The sequence below is a fragment of the Martes martes genome, assembly GCF_963455335.1.
Source record: "Martes martes genome assembly, chromosome: 13".
NCBI classification, from domain to species: domain Eukaryota; kingdom Metazoa; phylum Chordata; class Mammalia; order Carnivora; family Mustelidae; genus Martes; species Martes martes.
Window position 1 is genome coordinate 37,919,583 of NC_137901.1, and position 17,837 is coordinate 37,937,419.

Consider the following 17,837-nt stretch of genomic DNA (forward strand, 5'->3'; position numbering starts at 1 on the left):
GCCAAACATGCTCAGAAATGGATCGGCTGTATATGGGACTGCTAGCTGAAAATGGGCTGCCACCACACCACTACCCCTCGGGAAAGCACAAGAATCTCTGCACTTCAGGATAATGGCCCCTAGGGCGCATCCATGGTAAAGAAGACACTAACCTCAGACACACAATAACTTGTCCAGTGACTATCAATCAGCCTCTGTCCATGGCCATCCCAGGGCTTTGTCAATATCATACAGTTGGCATCACCCAAGTGGCAGGGGTGAAGTCTAAGCACAGGTTGCAGAGTTGGGCCCCTAAGACTGATTTTGTTGTAGCCGCTGAGGATTGCTCAAGCAGCCAAAGGCAGAGACTGACACTGGACCCTAGTAAGGCACCATTGCTTGATGGCAAGTTGATTACATCAAAATCCTTCAACTCTCAAGGAGCAACAGTATCCTTTTTAAGTTGAAAGTATGGGTTTGCTTTTACCAGCACCATTATCTGAATACTCACATGGGATACAGCAAAACGTCTTAGACAAAGGGACACCTGTTACAATTAATGAGGATAACAATGAACGGATAAGCATAAGATCCACCAGTCCTAACAGACACTGCATGACCTGGAAGTAGACAGCCTACTAGAATGATGGAATGGTTTATTAAGGATTCCACAAAAGCATCAGTTTGGGGCCAATGCATGCAGGGCTAGAGCACTGACCTCCAGGATGTAGTGTAGACAGTGAACCACCAACTAGTATTAAGGTATTGTGTTCCCAATACCAAGCATGGACAGATCTGACAACCAAGGTGTGGAGGGAGGCTTGGCCTCTCTCTCATCTTCCCAGCTACTCACCTACGAAATTTGTGCTTTCTTTCCTAGCTGCTTTAGGCCCTATTGGAAAAGAAATCTTGTTTCTCTGACAGAGGAAGATGCTTTCATTAGGGGACACGATAAAGATTCCACTCAGCCTTAAAGCTCTATCTATCTTTGGACCATTTTTGGATCTTCATGCCAGTGGGTCATTAGGCAAAGAAAGGAGTTGCCATATTGGTAAGGGTACTTGAACCTGATTACTATGGAGAGGCAGGATTACTGCTAAACAATTGTTGCTAGGATGACTTTTGAAACCCAGGGAATTCCTTGAGGTGTACCTTGGTTCTTCCAAACTGGTAATAAAAGTAAATGGCCAGTGTCAATAACCACAGTCCAATGGGGTAAAGCAACTAAGGGTTCGGATCCCCTGGGAATAAATTTCTGAGTATTTCCATCAGTCAGGCAATCCAATCTCAAGGAAAATTCCAAATGGGGGGTGGGGGGAAAGATATAAATATCCTAATAACATTGGGATCAGTCACAGCAGTTGGGGCTGTCGTTTGTTCCACTATCATTGTGTAGTAAGGATTCTGTAGAATTGCAGGCAACCACCATCTAGAAGGTTCTGTGACAGACTGGACTTACTGTAAGGAGCAAGTGAGTTTCAGCAGTGCAAGGAATGGCTGTCCTCGACACCTCTCGTGCCCTGCCTCAGGTCCCCTCTGCCCATCTTTTTTTTATTCCAGTTGCTATCTTGATGCATCTTAGGCACAAGTGTAACCTTACTGCACCCTCCTTTAGCTGAACTGTCTCTCACTTTCGGCCATGGGGTTCTTTGCTGCTGCTACCTGGCTGTCTGTGGAACCCACTCAGCCATTCCATTGCCTGTGCAAGCCTGAGTGTGCAGTGGGCAATCTTGAGCCATGGGTGCAGAAGACAGTGGACAAACATTTCTTTTTCCCCTTGAGCAGACAATGCTGACTGTCATTCTGTCGTTCTTTAGAAGGTCCCTGACAGGATCCAGCCCAGGTGCCCACAACAGGGAGCAGGTAGATACAGTTGCTTGGGCTGGTTTTCCTTCCTTCCTCCCTCACATCACCCTTGTCTCTACTCTACTGTTACTCCTTGGGACTGGCTTCCAATGTAACTACCCAAATGCAGACTTTTGCTCAGGCTTAACACTGGGGAGAGACTCCAGCCAGGACAGCAGATGTCCACTAATTTAAATTTTTTCCTGTCTGGAAATGTGGGAGTATCCGGAATGTGGGAGTGGGCGTGTATTTTCAGAATTGTATCCACTTGTCATTACTGTGTTCACAATCTCCTGCTCTGGCTATACTCTGTAGTTTACTCCTGGGTTTTGCTTTGCCCTGTATGCTGTTTTCCTCCCTTATTCTAGGTATTTCCCTTCTGAGAAGGTGTTCTCTTTTTCACTTCCCCAAATACTCAGCTCTCAGATCTGTGTAAAAAGGACCATTTGTGAAGGTACATATGAGATGAAATTCTTATCCTTTTCCACCACTAAAAGTGACTAGAAATCATGTACCATTTGAAAGGGAAAAATTATTTGTGGTATATCCAGAGAGTTTTAGGATTTATTAATGTACAATATTCACATAGACTCTGTAGCAATCCTAATTTAAATAACCAGCTTACCCATGCTGCAGTATGATTACTTAAGTTTTAGAGACACAGCCTGATTCATTATAAATAATTGTGCTGAATTGATTATTCAGGAAGATTTTATTTTATTCTAGAAGGATTTACATCTGTTCTAAATCAGTGAGCAGCAATGCAAAAGAACTACTACTTGATTTTCAGTATCAATCAGAATTCAGGAAACCAAAGCCCTGCATTCCACATGGCTCCTGTACTGATTAATAAGTTAATAGTGTTATTTAAATAGTATGGTGGAGAGAGGAAGGCATGTCCCCATTTCTCCATTAGCTGTAAGCACATATCTATAGTTAGTGTAATGGTGTGTGGGGGGGAATCCATCTCATTCAATTAAGTGCCCCTTCGATAGTATCTTCCAAGTGAGGAACACCAAAGTGTGTTATAAGTGCCTGATAAAATTAATGCTGAAAAAATTCTACAAGAACGTAAGTCAAGTAGAGTAACTCAAGATCAGATTTGGAGTATAAAATTGAAAAATGTAGCACAAAAAGAGCCCCAAAGAGACAGCTCCAAGAGGAAGGTGAGTGCAAAGATCCTATCTCAGATATGTTTTTGCTAATACAATCAAAGATGCAACCACTATCAGTAGACTTCAAGATAGGTCATAGAATAGAAAACTTGAGAGAGACTCAGCGTTTTTTCCAGTATGTCAGTTTTAGAGCAAAATATTAAAGTCCGTTTATTAAAATATTTTAACCTTCTAAGATACTTATAGGGTATCAAAAGCTTGCTCCTTCAAGGTATCTGCTAAATATTAATCTATTTTCCTAAGAGAATGATAATGCAAACTAGACCTAAGATATATAGTCCATGTTTTTACTTGTTCGTTAAATTTCATGTTCTGTCAGTTATTTGAAATACCTTTTTTTTCATCTCCCTCATAGACACACACACACACAAGCCCAATATATATATATATATATACACACACACACACACAGTATTTTGTAAATAACAATTATGGCTTCATATTCATCCCAGTATTAGATTGCTGTTTTCCATGATTTATACCTTTAGACAAAGGCAGAGTTTTTTATAAGCAATGTAAAAAAAAATCAATGAAAATAAATTGAACTTTTCTATAATAGTGTAAAACATTTCCTACCACTTAGTAATGTCAAAAGACTAAAACATTCTCCACTGATCTCAAATGTCATTTTGATTTTTTTTTATGAGTGATAGTAATTATAAGTATCCTATATTATTTACATATCAAATAATACTTAAAAGATACCTAAGTAATGTCTATTTGTGAAAGGTATGGTATCAATTTGGGCATATCTGAAGTTTCTGTTAAAATCAAAGCTTTTAAAATTTGAGTTTCTCCAGTGAAGAGATACTTGAGAAAATCAAATATCAGTTGTCTGTAGGTCTGGCACACAGATGAGCTTGACGTTTCATTGAGAACTTCAACCACAGCCTTTTCATCTTTGTGTTCCTAACATCCAACCCACTGCCTGATGAAAACCGTGTTTCACAAATGCATGTGGAATAAAAGAAAACCTAAGAGGGATAATCTGCAAGCGAGCCTCACTATCCCCCCTGTTATTTCTGCCTATGGATCATTATTTATTTTTGGAGTCTTCTCCCAAAATATAGAACTTTTTCTTTGGCTCAGACAGGCAGTTCATTGTCTAGAAGCCAAACTTCGTGGAACTTGAAAGCATATGGAAAGCCCGAGCCAGAACAACAGACACTGGCTGCAAGGGGTGACTCCTGCGAAAACAGCGTTGAAGAGCGTGTGGGTGCTTCAGAGCTTGTGTCTGTCCTCAAGTGTCTGGTCAGTTTACCAACCAGGGGGAAAACATGTTTGATTTTAAAGGCAAGATGCTGGTGTACAAGGAAAGACGGTATAGGAAATGGAAGGGAAAGGAAGGAAAAAGAAACAAGATAAAGAAGGGGAACTCATCAGCACAGAGAGAAGCAAGGAGCAGTGAGACGGGGGTGGGGGTGGGGCTGTTAGGTGCACGAGTTGGGAGGCGGGCTCTAATGCCCTAATGGCTTCCTGGGCTCCCTCCTCTTGTTCCCCAGAGTCCCACTGGACTACAGCAATGGGGGTGATCTGAGGAGACATGGAGGTATGCAGCTGGCTTCATAGATAACCTCAGTGGAAAACATTTCGAGAAAGGTAAACTAAATGCCATTCATTCGGATTGTGTCAAACGACATCAATATTCAATGTCATGCTTAAGGCCACCTAACAGCTGTCTGGGACCCAGGGGCTATTATTCAGAGGAGAGCTGACCTTTACAGGGTAGGGAGCGGATGGTAGCTGGGCTGTGACCAGGTGTTGCATAGAAGCTGTCCTAACACGGCGATTCAAAAACTTTCCCCCATTGCCAGCAAACACCTCCATTTGCACTCAGTGCAAACCAAAAAAGCAAATGATTTTATATAAGCAAATGCTGCTGACTGAGTTGTGTGAGACAAGACATTAGAAGGCTAGGTGTAGCTAGTTACAAACAAAGTAAAAACAGAAAGCCGTGAAGTTACGGAACAGTTTTGCAGCTTCCCCTCCCCCTGAAAAGAACTTAGCCCCTTAAATAGTTTTCCCCCCCAGTGCTGATGAAATTGGCCTATTTTGGCAATGCTTGCTAAATTCTAGCCTACCAGGGACCAGTGAATCAAGTGCCTGAGGGTATAAGAAGAATAAGAAACGGCTGACTGCTGTTATATGTGCAAATATTTCAGGCTTCAACAAAATAAAACCCCTGATGATGGAAAAATTCCACTCTTCTTGAGTTTTCATAGGTGTCACCATTTCTATACTGTTCATGGACTGTAAACTCTTACATAAAGGGACATAAAATTGTTAATCCCCTTTACAAATTTGTTCACTTTATTTCTTGATCCCAGACCCCGGGGAATGGACCTGAGTAAGCCATCCTCCCGGAGAAAGGGCAGAAGAGATTGTTCTGGTAGGGTTTTAATTTTGGAAATCTCACATCCCGGGAAGCTGCCAGTTCCCAGCAAACCAGGATTTTGCTCACCCTAATTTCTGATTTATGTGTGCACCCTCCCTGCCTCTTTTCAGGAGCTATTTGCAGATTTCCTAAGAAACCTGAGAAATGGGGACATGCATTTGATCCAACCTGAAGAGCATAATATCCAAAGGAAGGACTAGGTAGCATTTTGGATGACAGAGGGAGGTGGTTCTCAACCTTGGCTGTGTGCTGGAATCACCCAAGGCCTTGAAAACCACTAATCCCTATGTCCATCCACCAGGAGTCTTGATACCATTGCTCTGGGAGGTGGCCTAAGTTGTACCCCAGGTCATTTTAAATGTTCTCCCCGCGTACTATGTTAAACTTCAACATGAATATATTTTAAGTTCATGAGAGTGATTCCTATTTAACATGAATTGCTGGTAAAGGAATATTTAAATTTCACCTTATATGATATCAGCCATCACACAAAATAACCTGTAGGAAAGACAATATGAACTAGTTGAACAAACTTCCATTCTATCTTTAACAAATGAAAACATGATCTATTCAGTTAGTAATCTAATTCATCACAACTGATAGTTTAAATTATGCATTTTCATGATTAAGGCTTTTAAGCATATGACTTTTATATTTCACATCTAATAGTTATCTTAATTTTTTGATGGATAGCTTCTGTTCCAACTGACTAATTGCTCCCTTCAGAATGAATTTTAATCTCGACTTAGCCCACTTATGACTCAATAGTTATTAGGTAGCGTGATACTCACAATATTTAACAACCAGGGAGATATAGGCATGGACCAATTGCAAGGACTTGGGTATTGCCTGAGGAAACCCTAATGGGGAAGAATGAACCCTTTAATTGCTGAATCAAAATGCAGTCTTGGAGGTCCTCAACCATGTCTAAAAGGAATAGTTTAGTTGGTGGAGGAAGGAAGTTTTATTTAAGGTTATTTACCAAACAGAAAAAAAGTTTTAATTTAACAATATTTTGCCAATTGACATTTGCCAAATCCTGGACCTAATCAAGAGTTAATTGAAGCTGCTAATTTAAAATGTTTATAATCTAAGAATCTTGGTGAAGCCGATGTAAGAGGATATCAATCCAACACCTCACTGCTGTGTGAAGCTATTTGATAGCTATGATTGTATTTTGCAGTGGGAAAAGCATGGACTTTGAATCAGACTAGGATATAAATTCCAACTTTGTAACTAACTGCTGTTTAATCTTGGGTAAAGTGCATCTCTGAGCCATAGTTCTCATCGTTGCTTAGGTTTTTTGTTTTTTGGTTTTTGGTTTTTTAAAAAGATTTATTTATTTATTTGACAGAGAGAGATACAGTGAGAGAGGGAACACAAACAGGGGGAGTGGGAGAGGGAGAAGCAGGATTCCCGCTGGGCAGGGAGCCCGATGTGGGGCTCGATCCCAGGACCCTGGGATCATGACCTGAGCGGAAGGCAGACACTTAATGACTGAGCCACCCAGGCGCCCCAGCTTAGGTTTTATGAAGAGTAAATGGAAGCAGGGGTCTAGGATCTTATTACATACTTTATAAATGATAGCTATATTTATCATGGTGGTACAGATTTTTCAGCTTCTGTTCAGATACTTTAATTGCTCAGCTTACTGATACTAAGCTCTAATTGCTGGAAGTTACACCCTATTATAGTTGACTGTATTTTTGGTTAAAAACACTCAATGTCCTCCATGGAAGGAACATTTATCTGCAACCAACTGACATCAAGCTTGACCACGGGACTTGCTTTTGCCTATGAAGTATGAACAAAGTGCCATGTGTGACTTTCAGAGAATAGCTTACCACAAGATTATCAGCATTTGCCATAGGGACTTCTCAACTGTCTCCATACCAGAACGAGGAACACATAGAGAAAATTGACTCACAGTAGACATATACCCTAAGATGCGTAATTTTGCTGTTTGTTTTTTAAACCACTAAGATTTAGAGTTTTAGGTTACTACAACATAACATCCCATACTCTCCTATGCAAAAATTGTTACCTAGAAGAGGGGGGGCTGCCATGATAAAACACCAAAATTTTGTGATTTTGGTTGTAGGATCTGGCAGTGAGTAGTGAGGTAATTGTGTTTAGAGACTAGAAAGATGTCAACTCACACTATTTTTGGCCAAACAATCCACTGGCGTAACTTGGAAAGCAGATACCAAAGGAGTTTGTGACTTTAGGTAAACGTGCGAGAGGAAAAGACTATTGGTATTCATAGTGTGTTTTGTTCGCTATTTGCTGCATTTACAAGAACCTATAGGACAGAAATGATCTGTAAAATGAATTTGCTGCATTGAATGTGAGGAAGAAAGGCATATGAAGAGGCCATAAATTCTCAGACATCACTTTGTTAGAAGAGTAAACTTTGGGGGGCACCTGGGTGGCTCAGTTCTTAAGTGTCTGCCTTCTGTTCAGGTCATGACCCCAGGTTCTGGGATGGAGTCCCGCATTGAGCTCCCTGCTCAGCAGGAGGTCTGCTTCTCTCTTTCTCACTCCCCCTGCTGTGTTCCCTCTCTAGCTGTCTCTCTCTCTATCAAATAAATAAATAAAGTCTTAAAAAAAAAAAAGAGTACGCATTTTTTCATCTTTAACAGGTAAACTAAAACCATGGGTATGGCTGCCATGCCCTTTGTGAGAATCTTTAAATTGATGAAGGTAACAATCAGTTAATCCTTTCAGTTGGACAAGATGTCTCAGGGCAAAGAGACTAAGGAATTAGCTCCCCCAGGAACTACTAAACTTACAATTAAGCCTAGAGCCATGTATTCGAAAGACTGTTGGTGCCACTATCGGTTTATGGAAGGAAATCAAATAGATTAAAAAGTACACATTTGAAAGAACTTTCCTGCCAAAGAAACACCAGGACAAATATTGACATGACCGTTTGAATCATAAACTACCCTCAGGCCCCAGATCTTTGAGAATCATCAGGCTTAGAAAACTGCTTCATTCTCAGAGATGTGGCCAGGGAGGAAGAGGCAAGGGAGCGTAATGGAAAGCTATGGAAAACAGTGGACTGGGGAGCTACCAAACCCAAACTAGTCTAATCAAAGACTCTTCCCCACCCTTAGATAATAGGGGTGGAGACACTGCCTCCCAGGATTTCAGAATTACTCTTTTTTTTGGTCCACCGTAGCACATACCCTCCCCAGTGTCCATCACCCAGCTATCCCATCCTCCCCCTCTGCCCCCACCCCCGCCACTCCCGCAACTCTCAATTTGTTTCCTGAGATTAAGAGTCTCTTATGATTTGTCTCCCTCCTGGTTTCATCTTGTTTCATTTTTCTCTCCCTTCCCCTATGATCCTCTGTCTTGTTTCTCAAATTCCTCATATCAGTAAGATCATATGATAATTGTCTTTCTCTGATTGATTTATTTTGCTTAGAATAATACCCTCTAGCTTCATTCATATTGTTGCAAATTACTCTTTTTTTTTTTTTGTAAAGATTTTATTTATTTATTGGACAGACAGAGATCACAAGTAGGCAGAGAGGCAGGCAGAGAGAGAGAGAGAGAGGAGGAAGCAGGCTCCCTGCTGAGCAGAGAGCCCGATGTGGGACTCGATCCCAGGACCCTGGGATCATGACCCGAGCCGAAAGCAGAGGCTTTAACCCACTGAGCCACCCAGGTTCCCGTTGCAAATTACTCTTAACCGGACTCCTGTGCGCCTTCCATTTTCCTGCTTTCAAAAAGGGAGTGTTGACTGTGGTATAATCCCATCCTTTGCTGCATGGCAGAGGAGGAAGAGGAAAATGGGGCAGATGATGTGTCTTGCTAGTTACAGACTGTTAGCTTAAATAGAATGGTTAAAGAGAATACAACATAAGTTGTAGTACATTTATTAAAAGGGGTCTTTTTCAGCAATGGAAAAGAACTATTGCTAAACCCAACCACATAGGTAACTCTCATGGAAATAATATTGTTGTGGCTAACAAAACCCTGAAACTAGGTGCTATAAGATTTAATTTATCTGAAATTTCAAAAATAGGTAAAACTAACACACAGCAATTGAATTCAAAATGATGATTTCGTCTGGAGGACTGTTGACTTGTGGAGGAAGCATGGGAGAGTCACCTGGGTGTTAGGAACGTTCCATATATTGATTTGGGTGTGATTACTAAATATAGTCGTATGAACAGTTTATCAAGCTGTATATTTAGTCTGTCTCCATTTTACCATATGCAAGGCAAACTCAAAGTTTTTTCTTTAAGACATGTACATTTTTCTTATCTTTCTCTCCCGTAGGTCTCCTGTCATTTTGGGCTTTAACCTTTCTGAAACTCTTCTTGTAGGTTCTTAAAAATTCTGGTTTTACTTTAGCTTTTTTGGTGACATTTCCATGTTATGTTCTTGTCTTTTGAGTATAAGAGTTTATCTTAATGTTCCTAATGCAATCGCTCAGGTTTCCTTCACCACGTGAGGCTTAGTTTTTGTCCACTGGCACCAGTCCTTCCATCAGTTTCATCTTAGAGATTCTCATCTTTCTTGAGCTTTAGAGTCTTCCTCTGTGGTTATGAGAGATCCTTTTTATTGTTTTGAATTTTGAACTCTGCTTTCCCAAAACCAGTTTCAGTGAATCCACAGCCAATGTTGTTTCTCTATATCCTCATAAATTCCAATGTGATACTGGAATTTTCCCCAAGAATCTTCCACTACCCAATTCACAGCTAATCCATTCCCATTGGCTTAACTGTAGTTAAGTTAGCTGGGGTCTGTTCTAACAGGGCATCCTCACAGGTGGTAGGCTTATGCCTTGGGGAAGCCCTTTGTGGGTGAATAAAAGGTACTGTGACACAGGGCATCATACCCAATTTTGCACTGACCACCACGTGCTTGAATGAGCATAATACGGAAATGAGGATCCTCCTCAATCTCACCTTAAAGAAACAACTGGCTTTGGCACACCCTAGTATCTGAGGTCAAAAGGAGTCATGATATTCCAACAGGGGATGGCAGCAGCAACCTTGTAACACAGGACTCTGTCCTACCTTTGGTAGTAGAGAAAGCAGGTTTGTGGGACCACGTTCTGGGGTAACCAGATCCTGGCAGTGATTAAGGAGCTCCCCTTCCCCCATTCACCTGCTGAAGGGTTAGATTTGAGTTTCATTTCTGGGGATGAAGTGAGAGCAAATTGAATTGATCTTTTGAATACAAGTAAGAGTCCCGAGGGGATTCTGGACATACATGGAGAATTTTAAGCAAAGGCCATAAAAAGGGCGAGGCTGCAATTTTCTGCTAAACTTTATATTGAACCATCTCAGTGACTTAAATGATTTGGGGTGTATAAGTCTTATTACAGATACTCTTACTTGTTACTTCTCCATTGAATTATGAATACCACTCTTCACAATGAAAGTAGTATGTAGTGGTTATAAACCCATATGTTGGTATGAAACAGACCTAGAATCAACTCTCAGTTCTATTACAAGCTGCGTAATCTTAGATGGATTATCTAATTATCTAATTATCTAATCTTAGATGGAATATCTAATTATCTAATGTCTCAAATTCTCAGTGCTCTCAATTATAAAATAGCATGAATATAGTAAATGAGATAATTTATGTGAAGTGTTTAGAAGAATGCCTGGTATATAGTAAGTGATCATTATCAGTGAGTGATCACTATTATTCTTATTATTCCATGAAATATCTGTTGTCTTCATGATATTTGTTCTTGACTTTCACATGTACATTTTCTCGCCCTCAAATTTCAATTTGCACATATCTTAATAATATTGATAAATGTCTTTCCAGTTTTCGTGGAATACATGTTGGCTCTTGGCATAAAATAGTCTTAACATTTCATACATTATATGTAGAACATACTTAATTTAAAAAAGTTGAAGTCAGAGAAAATTACTTAGATTTAAGTTATGTTAAAAGCTATTTGATGATAAAAAGAATTACTGCTAATAAAAAACAAAACGAGTTCACCAAACCAATTTAAATTGTTTAAAGTGGCAATAAAAATGAGGCAGACCCACTTTCTAAAGAAAGTGGTATGCTTTTAATACTTTCTCATATATTTAAACAAATATCCTTAGAAAATTTTGGTGCAATTTGATTTTTAGTAATGTTTTAAAATAAATTTTTTTTTAAAGATTTTATTTATTTATTTGACAGAGATCACAAGTAGGCAGAGAAGCAGAGAGAGAGAGAGGAGGAAGCAGGCTCCCTGCTGAGCAGACAGGACCCTGGGATCATGACCTGAGCCAAAGGCAGAGGCTTTAACCCACTGAGCCACCCAGGTGCCCCTGTTTTAAAATAAAATATTTGTAAGTGAAATGAAAAGGAGCCATTGTCTCAATGTAGAAGATATTTAACACATTGATAAATGAATGAATAAAAGAGTTCATAAATACACAAGTTTTTGTTTAGTAGGTGAAACTTACAAATATGAAATTTAAAAAACCATAAAAACAATGTACGTAACCAAGTACTAATAATGAAACTTGGCAATTGTTTAAAATTTATAAATAACCACTTTTTTAAAGGACAAAACATATCTGTAAAATGAAGTTGTCTTTCTGATTCTGTTAAGAGAAATAACAAACACATTGCTAATCCATGATTTGAATAACACGCAGGACCATGTATCTCAAGAGATCTATTTGCTAAGTTCACTGAGATTGGATAAGATTCAGGTACCATCTCAAGAACTAAAATCTGAGTGAAAAATTAGAATACAAAGATAGTAATGAATGGCAATATTTCCAGTTAAGGTGTGATGGCTGGTGATATGAGTTTTGTGGCATATCTTATTTAACAGCTGTATTAATTATGGAGGGAGCAGCCAGCATGTTAAATTCGAGGATGAGTCTAAATTAGGAGATACTACAAATACCACTGGAACCAAGAAGTAATGTTCAACTAAAAGGAATTCATGAACAAAACTACCATCAAATAATACTGAAGGATAATAAATCAGTAAAGGGAAGATTTCAGCTCTGTTGCTTTTACTGTCTGATTTTCTGAGGCAAAAACTATGTACAGGCCTTAAAACAAGTATAAAAATAATTTTGGAGCTTTTTTTTTTCATTTAACGGAATCTCACAAATTGTTTTATCTTTTAGAGCTCATCACTGTCAAGTGGGTAAACTATTTTTTTTTAAAAAGATTTTATTTATTTATTTATTTGACAGACAGAGATCGCAAATAGGCAGAGAGTCAGGCGGGGGGTGGGGGTGGGGGGAAGCAGGCTCCCCGCTGAGCACAGAGCCTGATGGGGGCTTGATCCCAGGAACCTGGGATCATGGCTAGAGCCAAAGGCAGAGGCTTAACCCACTGAGCCACCCAGGGACCCCAGGGTAAACTGTGTTTTGAGGAGAAGTCAGAGTAGTGAATTTCACTGTGTTTGATTGGGGAGGATACTAATTTGGATCTTTCTGCTACCTATTCTGTAACTCTACATACAAGTCCAAGTCCTTATTTGCTGTCTAGATAGTTACCCTAAATTCTCCTAAATGATGAAACTCTGGTTTTGAACTGCATGCAGTCTTTGGGGACAGGGTTTCTATTAATTTTATCTTCTTAAGCCAACCTGTCTGTCGGAACCTTTGCCTATCTACTGCTCAAGCTCTGATTTGCCTGGTGCTCAAATGATCTTCCTCTTACCAACTGGCTGCTGGGCAATTTTTGGCCCTCTCATCCTCCCACTGGAGGCTCAGTGTAGTCTCAGCATCCTATAAATAAATAAATAAATAAATAAATAAATAAATAAGAAAAAAATAAAAGTGCTCAAATGGACTAAGGTTTCATTTGATAGCTTACAACTAACCTTGGACACATCTATTTGGAAATTCTATTGTCATTTCACCCTCACTGAATTCTAAAGAGAATTCTCTAAAGAGAATCCATTATCTTTCTTTTTTTCCTCTAAAAAGAATCCTCTCTTGATTTTTCTTTCAATATCAGTAGTGACAGATTTCACCCAGGCCAATGGGAATGGAAACTAGAGTTGTCCTTGACTTTTTCATATTCATGATCCTCTGTATTCTATTGTTCACCTGATCTCCTTGAGTCTTTTTTCCAAATTCATATTAATCTTTCCACTTTCATTCTCCTTGTCCAGGCCCTGTATCATTTATATTTCTATGATTATAATAGCCTTTTTGGAGGGAGTAAAATAAAAAAAATAAAAATAGGCTTGATTCTCCTATAATAGTAAGCACACATAATTAAGGAAAACAGATTTGCACCATATTATCCTTACAAAAAAGAATACTCAAATATTCAATGACAGGAAGAAAACAGAGCAAATGTAACCAGGTCAGTTTAACACTACATAGATACAACTGTATGTAACTGTAAGCTGTAACTGGAAGTGTAGGTCTGGGTCTTGCATGATTTTGATGATGCATTATTGTACATTCTTCAGAAAGACAACCAGCATTAAAGTCACCACCAAAGAAGAACAGGACTGTTTACAATATGTCTATTGTAAAGACATGGCAGTACTGATAGTTAATCTTAGCTAACACCACAGTGGTAATCATCTTACAATAAATAACTGTTAACAAATCAATACATTGTATACCTTAAACTTACACAGTGTTATATAATTGTCAGTTATATCTCAGTAATGCTGGGTGGGGAGAGGAGAGGTGAAAACACTGACAGCCCCCCAGGCAATGTGGACGGAGATGAAAGCAGAAACAGGAGAAGCAGTATTTATTTTATTTTCATCATTTAAAATATCAGTCAACATGTATGGAACATTTATAATATGTTGAACAAAGTTGCAAACTAATTGTATACATTCTGTTGTCACAACAACTCCATGACATAGATGTTATCATTAATTCCATTTTCATAGCTGATGGAGTTGAGGATCCAAATATGTCCCAAATATGTCCCCTTTCCTCTGTCTACATCTGCTGTACCATCATCTCTCCCATCAAATTCCCATCATCTCTCTTTGCAACATTCTCCTAATCTGTCTCCCACCCCTACTTTTGCCCTCACCATCCTTCTCGCCAAAGCATTTGAATGATCTAACAACTTCTTTCAGATCACATTATTCCTTTATTTAAAATCCTTTGGTGATTTCTACTGCAGCTATCATAAACTCTAAACTCTCAAGTAGTTGGTATAAAACCCTGTATGATTTGGTGCTGTCTCTTTCTCTCCCCACATTACACTGTCACACTTCCCTTCTCCACCACATTGACCTCAGGTTACTTTCTCTATGATCCAAATTCTCCCTCCCTCCTTAGCAATTTTGCCCAAACGATTCCCTTTGCCTCACACATTTTTGCCCCAACCAGTTGGCTCATTTCTACTCACCCTTCATCCCCAGCTTAAACTTTACTTCCTCTGATCATCCCTTTTTGTTTTCTTTTTAGAAAATGTCTTCCTTATCTGATTTTCTAAGTCTGGCTTTTTAAGGTATAATTTAAAATCAGGAAAATTCATTCTTGATGAAATTTGACAAATGTAAACAGTCATATAGCCACCAACAATCCGATTAGAGAATATTTCATTTGATTTCAAAATGTTCCCTTGTGCCCCTTTGCCATCAGTCCCCTTTCCCTAGATCAGTGGCAACCACTTATTTCTTTCCCTTTAGTTCTGACTTTTCTGGAATGTTATATAAATGGAATTATTCAGAATATAGCCACTTGAATCTGGCTTCTCTCACTGACACAATTATTTTAAGATTCATCTATGTTGTCACATGTAGGCATCATAATTTATTTATCCATTCATCAAGAGGTGTACTTTTAAGGTTCTTTCCAGTTTTCAGTGATTATGAATAAAACTTCTATAAATAGTTGGTACAGGTTTTTGTGTGGATGTTCATTTTATTTCTTTTGCATAGATACCTAGAAGTGAAATTATTTGGTGATATGGTAAATATATATTTACCTTTATAAGAACTGCCAAAGTGTTTCCCAAAGAGCTGTACCACTTTTTTTTTTTTGCATTTACACTAGAAATATATGAGATCCACTTTCTCTTCATATTCACTAGCACCTGATATTGTCAGTCTTAAAATTTTAGTAATTTTAATAGGTGTGTGATATGTATATATTTTTGTTTTGTATTCCTTGATGACTAATGTTGAGCGTATTTGTACATACATATTTGCTCTTAATAACTGTTCTTTGGTGATCTGTCTGTTCTAATCTTTTGCCCATTTTTACTGAGTTGTGAAAGTTTTTATATATTCTGAATAAAAGTCCTTTGTCAGATTTATGTTTTGCAAATATTTCTTCCCAGGGAGTAACTTGTCTTTTTATTTTCTTAAAAGTGTATTTTGAAGAGCAGAAGTTTTTAATTTTGATAAATGCAATTTATCAATCTTTTGGAATTTTTTTTAAACCTGTACTCTTGTATCCTTACCTCATCCAAGGTCACAAGCATTTTATGCTCTGTTTTATTTTCTAAAGTTTTATGGTCTTGAGATACCCGGCTAGCTCAGTCAGTAGAACAAGCGACTCTTGATCTCAAGATCATGAGTTTAAGCCCCATGTTGGGCATGGAGCTTACTTTAAAAAACTAATAAAAATAAAAATAAAAATAAATAAAGTGTATTCTGTTAAAAGAAAGTAAAATAAAATAAAAACTTATAGTCTTCAGTTTATTGTCCATTTCCGGTTGATCTTGTATTTTGAGCTATCAGTGTAGATTAATTTTTTTTGTATATGAATGTTTATGTTTGGCATTTGAGTAACAATATAACATGTGAACTGCCTGTTCAGCAAAGTCTTCACTGACCGGCAACCTACATATTGTTTTTCCACAGCCAGAAAACATCCAGTCGCAGCTAGACTCTCTGATGCATCTCTTTGTCTACCTAAAATGTGACTTTGTCACTTCCTTGCTTGAACCCAGTTAGTGAAGTAAATATTCAATAAATGGTGTTGGTACAATTAGAGCTTCATTTGATAAGAAAGTTTATACTTCTGCATCTTATCACATATACATGCACAATTGTAGATGGTTTAATGAATATAAAAGATATGAAACAAAAATTTATTCAGAATTTGTAGGAGAATATTTTAATATTCTTGAAATAGAAAGTACTTTTAAAGCAGAATATGAAACTCAGAGACAATGAAATGAAAACGTTAACAATTTGCATAGTGTGAAAAGAACTAGTTTATGAATGACAAAATAAAACTAAGGAGAGAATGAAATATTAAAATGAAATATTAAGAAAGATATTTGCAATATGTATCAGGAATACAGAGTTCTTATCCCATTAAAAAAATGGCTTCTTCTAAATCATTAAAAAATAAATAAGTAAACAAACAAACAAAGGGAGCAGTAATACCTCTGAAGAAAAATGGGCAAAGGGCATACATTGCAATTCACAATAAAACAAACATTTAATAGCAATGAAAAGATACATAGCATAATAACCAAAGAATTGTGAATTAAAACAGCAGTTAGATGCTTTAAATTATTAGTTGAACAAAGATTAAAATATTTTATAATGTTTGATTTTAGTAAATTTTTTAGGGAAGCAAAAATCTTACACATAATTGGAGTGCACATTGTTATGCCATTTCTGGAAAGCTATCTGACAAAATACATCAAAATCTTTAACTCTGTCTAGACTGTTTGTATTATAAATATGTTCATATAAATTTAATATAGGAAAATCATTGAACAAGTGTGAAATGGTGTGTTCATTACAGACAAAAAGTTGAAAATAGCCTAACCATTTACTAAAAAAGTATTGATTAAATAAAGGAGGGTGCATCCATTTCAATGAAATAATTAGCAGCTGTTAAAATAGGGTAAGGAATATTTATTTACCTGCTATATTTTATACACAACATACAAAAATACATACAAACATATATACACATGTACATTTATACACATGCACACCATATCATTGAATGAAAAAGCTGGATACAATATGGTTTATACAGTATGATTGAGCTATTTTCTATATTATTTTTGTGTGTCCATATCAAAGAGTTAATAATATTTAGCTTTGGGGAGTAGGATTTGGGATGAAAACAAAATTTATGTTTAAATAACTTTGGTACTATTTAAATTCTTCTTACCATGACTGCAGTGATTTTGGTAATATAAATTAAAGTTATCCATGTTAATTTCAGAAAAAATCAAAATAGGAAAATTATGCAACACAGGGATAACTACTGTTCCTGTCCTGCTGCATTCCCTGCTACCATGTTTTTTATGCTTCCATATGTGTCTTTAGACACATTTGAGATCGTATCATACAGGTATTTTATAACTGGTGTTACTGGGTCTCTTATTTATCAACCCATCCAGCTTTGATACTCACCAGCTTTGTATGGAAAGCTGTGGTTCATATTGTGGAGAATGCATGAAAAAGAAAAGAAAATATTGAAAAGAGAAGAAATCTGCTCTCCAAATACTTTTCATATACCTAATTTATTCATTGAGCAAGT